The sequence below is a fragment of the Chrysochloris asiatica genome, unplaced genomic scaffold (assembly GCF_000296735.1).
Source record: "Chrysochloris asiatica unplaced genomic scaffold, ChrAsi1.0 scaffold00006, whole genome shotgun sequence".
NCBI classification, from domain to species: domain Eukaryota; kingdom Metazoa; phylum Chordata; class Mammalia; order Afrosoricida; family Chrysochloridae; genus Chrysochloris; species Chrysochloris asiatica.
The window spans coordinates 14,070,853-14,075,711 of NW_006408524.1; positions in this window are offsets into that span (position 1 = coordinate 14,070,853).

The window sequence follows — 4,859 nt, forward strand, 5'->3', positions numbered from 1 at the left end:
GTACCTCATGACTGATCTGGATATGTTCTTTTTGACAATGAATGCAACACCATTCCTCTTCAATTTGTCATTCCTGGCATAGTAAACCATGTGGTTGTCAGATTCAGAATGGCCAATACCAGTCCATTTCATCTCACTAATGCCTAAGATATCGATGTTTATGTGTTCCATTTCATTTTTGACAATTTCAAATTTTCCTAGATTCATACTTCGTAATTATAGTAATATCAACAATCTTTAAAAATTTTAAAAACTGATGGCCTAGGATTTCATTTTGTGCTAAGGTTAATGGTCAGGACTAGGGTTACTGTTTGGAGTCCTGGTGTGGTGCTGTAGGATAAACACTGGACCTCAAGGTCGGTTTGAATCACAGGTCGGCAGTTCAAACTCAACAGCTGCTGTTCAGAAACCCTATACAGGGTTGCTATGAGTAGGAACGGATTTGATAGCACTTAACAATAACAATAGGGTTAATGTTAAGGGTAAGGGGTAGGCTAGGGCTAGCAGTAAAGCTTTGTCTAGTTTTTAGGGTTACAGTTAGGTTTATTGTTATTTTACTTTTTCTTGAAATCTATTTGATTTCCTCTTCATTTGGAAGTTCAATCATTACATTATTCTCTCTTTTTACTTGATGGGGTTTTTGTTGTTGCAACTGTATCTCTGATTCCATATTTTGTTGTGTTATAGGTCTGTTCTACTTTGCTTATTTCTATATCTCTGTTGAGCTCTGGGTGGTATTGTCATGTGTGTTAGTCTCAGGTTGTTGTCTGCTGTTGTTGGCTGTCTTTCCAAAGAGCTTCCCATAGTATTTTTTGAGAACAGAAACCAGACAGTGGTGAAGTACCTGAGAACATACCAATATAAGATTATCAATTACATATAAATATGATGCCACAATGCCTTAGGAAAAAAAGACAATTTCAACTTACATGAAGAAAGAAAACAGAGTGCCTCAAGTCACCACAATACAGAGTCATCTGGAATGATTTTTACAAATTCTTTTAATTTCTCTTTATCAGAAAATGACTTAATTTACAGTCATATTTGATGGATATATGATTTTTGGTTGGCAATTTTTTTCTTCCTGTTTTATATATATCATTCCATTGTCTACTTGACTGCGTGATTTCTGCTAAGAAATCAGAGTTTAGTCTTAATAACAGTCCTTTGAAGTTAACTTTTCAATTTTCCTGAACTGTTCTCAGGATTCCTTGTCTTTGGTTTTGAAAAGTTTGACTATACTACGTCTTGGTGTTTTCCCTTTGGGATCTATCCTGTTTGGAGTTTGTTCAACTTCTTCAATGGCTATCTTCTTGAGGTAAGTTGTCTTCCAGCAACACTTGGACAATATTTTCTATGCTGTTTGTTTGTTTTTTTGGTCTCTTCTTGCTCTGGAATTCCAATCTCATGTAAGTTATTCCTCTTGATAATGTCTCCAGTAACTCTTAGGTTTTCTTTGGCCATTTTAATTATTTTTTTCTGATTGTTCCTCTTGCAGATGAATATTGGAACATTTTCTTCAAACTCAGTATTTTGGCCTTCCATTGATTCAATTCTACTTCTTTTACCTTTCCATGCATTATCAATTTCTGAAGTCTTAATGTTAATCTTGTTTTATAATTGTTGTTTTTATATAGTTTCCATTTATTTTGTCAATTTGTTTCTTGAATTCTTTTATAGTTTTATCTCTGTCTCCCTTGATTTCATCTGGAGTTTTCTCCATCATTTTCTTAATCAATAAAGGTGTCTTATTTATGACATTCTTATCCATTCCTTATCAAGTAGTTACAATACCATTTCTGGTATATTTTCTGACTGTATTTTGGTCACTTGGTTGAGACACTGTTTAATTTATTCTTGTATGCTGAAACTGTCTATTTTATCTGACATATTGTGAAGTCATAATTAGATTTAATTGATAATTTTACATTGGTATGTTCTCAGGCACTCACCACCTGTATTATGGTGGATGCAGTAGAGACTGGAAGTGTGAATGCAGTTTCTGCTCAGTTTGTGTAGCATAGTTCAGGGTGGGTTCACACACCTCCAAAAACATGCCCAGTGCTCAACTTTCAGCAGAGCCAAGGCTGTGCAAGAAGGGGTGCCACTGGTCACTGTGTTGACCAGAGTGGGTACTGGCCAAGCCCCCAGCTACCAGGAGGGCACAAGAACAAGGGAGAACTGTGCCCCTATTGTTGCCAACCTGCAACCATGGCTTGAGTGCTGTATTGACAGCTGCTCACAAAACTTCAAGATGGCTATGCAAGCCAGCCCAGTCGGCCCATTTTTCTTCTTTGTCACTGTCCCTGTTCAGTTTTGTCTTCCAGTGGGCACTCAGTCCACCTCTCTGTCCTGTCCTCTGAAGCTCAGGGTTCCAGGGTCACCCTCCGTATCTGTTTTCCTCAGTCTCCCATGGCTTTGTTGCAGAGGGTCTGATCAGTGCACCTGCTCTGCCATCTTGTCTCTGTGATTATTAGGTTTTTAAAAAGTTAATCCCTACACTAACCTAGGAGTCCTGATGTGGCACTGTTGGTTAATGTGTTGGACTACAAAGTCAGTTTGAACTTCAGGGTCGGTTGTTCAAGCTCACCAGCTGCTCCTTGGAAACCCTATATGGGGTTGTTTTGGGTCGGAACTGGCTCAATGGCACTTAACAACAGCAACAACAACATAGTAACCTAAGGAGCCTTGTTGGCACTGTGGGTGAGACTGCTAGCTGCAAGTTCAGTGCCTCAAACCCACCAGTCACTGTGCCCTAAAGACTCACAGTCTCATAGGCTCACTTTGAGTCATAGTCAACTCAATGGCAGTTGGTCTGGTTTTGGTTTATACTAAGCTAGACGTAAGTACAATGGGAATTCAGTGGGAGAGTCTGTGCCTTCCATACAGAGACTTTGGTTTCATTCCCAAATGCCGCTTATGTACAGCCACCACTCATCTGTAGGTGGAGGCTTGCATGTTGTTATGATGCTGAATAGGTTTCAGCAGAGCTTACAGATAAAGATCAACAAGGAAGGAAGACCTGGTGATTTGCTTTTAAAAATCAGCCAACAAGAACCCTATGGATCCCAACAATCAAATCCACAATTGATCATGGGGCTATGGCAGGGCCAGGCATTGTGCATAGGGTCTCCATGTGTCTGGGCCAACTGGAATGCAGCTAACAACAACAATGTTGACATAGAACTCAACCCCAGACATACACATGCACACTCACACACACACACTCACCCACCCAAGGTCTTATGTGTGTTCAAGCTTTAGGGACTATCCTTGGGGATATGTAGAGGAGATTGTACGTGATAAAAACACAATTGTACAAAATGGAGTACAATCTGCTTTGTTTCTTTTGTCAAGTCTCACTAAGTGCCCTCTTTTTGTCACACAAGCCCCTGCCCTTCTTTTCTCCTCTTCCTCCCTCTTTGCTTCTTTCTCCTGTGCCATTCCAGGTCCCAATGAGTATACTTATTTTTAATGTAAACTGATTCAGTCATTTCACTTTTTGTCTTCTTCCAATTCAAGCCCTGAAACAGTCTCCTCCCACCTTCAAAGGTTTATCAAGTTATGTTTTGCAAGCATACATTACTTCTTTGCTAAAGACTTTGGAGCCAGCCCCTAAAATACATTGTATTTGTTTTACTCTACTACTTGGTTCCTTGCATCAGTGGTCTTATGACCAGCGTGAGGGTGGTGTTAATACTTGATTTGCCTCCTTGAGGTGTGGGAACTATGCTTGTCTCCACCAGAGGTGGTCTGATATTGCAACAAATATGGGTAATTCTAACCTGGGTTATAATCCTAGTTCAGGTGACTGTCCACTGTTTGGATAACTTACTCTACCTAGCTGAGCCTCACTTGCATGATCTTTAAGATAGGGTGATATTCAGAGAAACAGTGACACCAGAAATGGAGGCAGAGATGATGACATGGAGAGATGGAGTGTCTGGGGACTCTAGACCCAGAAAGGGAGAGGGGCTGTGTGCTGATGACCAGTGGACAGGCTTGCAGGGTTGATGATGCATGGAGGGGATTGTAACCATGGCAATGAAACAATATACGATAGGATGAATGTAAAGCTAATATTGTCCCATGTAAACGATCACATAATTCACAATAAAACAGGAAAAAATAAAATAAAATAAGGTGATATTATCTATCCCCAGAGCTAAACTGACTGTGAAGTTAATAAAGTTTTGTTGGCACTAACTTCTAAACTACTATCTGTTTTTGCATTTAATTTTATATTGGTAAACTCATATTCTTTTTCTATGTTGTGTGCAGTTTGGGCCTCGTAAAACCTGGCTCCTGGCTGCCTGGGTGAGGACTCAGTGAGATGGTATCTGAAGATAATTCTCAAGACCATTCTGCAGCTTCCAAAGCAATGAGAACGCTGAAGAGGTTTTTTATTTTTTTTTTGAGATTCAATCCAAGCTTTACTAACAGAAAGTCAGCAGTCTGGAAGACGGGAGAGTCCTGTCCGTTATGAAGAGCCCATTATATAGGGGAAGTTACATTGGGATATACACTTAATCTATCTTAACATCAAGATAACATTCTTTGGGAACCAGATACAATAAATCAATAAACTTCCTCAAGCATTTTACCTTTAGGGTCTCATCTGCTTAATTCCTGAGATAACTATCTGGGTGTATTTAATCAGTCCTATTCTTCTTGTTCTGTTTTTCTTCTAGGACCATAAGGTCACCTTAGTTAATTTTTTTATTTCCTCATTTGTAGGGTAGCGTAATGGTTACGGATGGGGCTGTAAACCTCAGGGACAGCAGTTCGAAACTACCAGCTGTTCCTTGGGAGAAAGATGAGGCTTTCTTCTCCCGTAAAGATTTACAGCTTCGGAAACC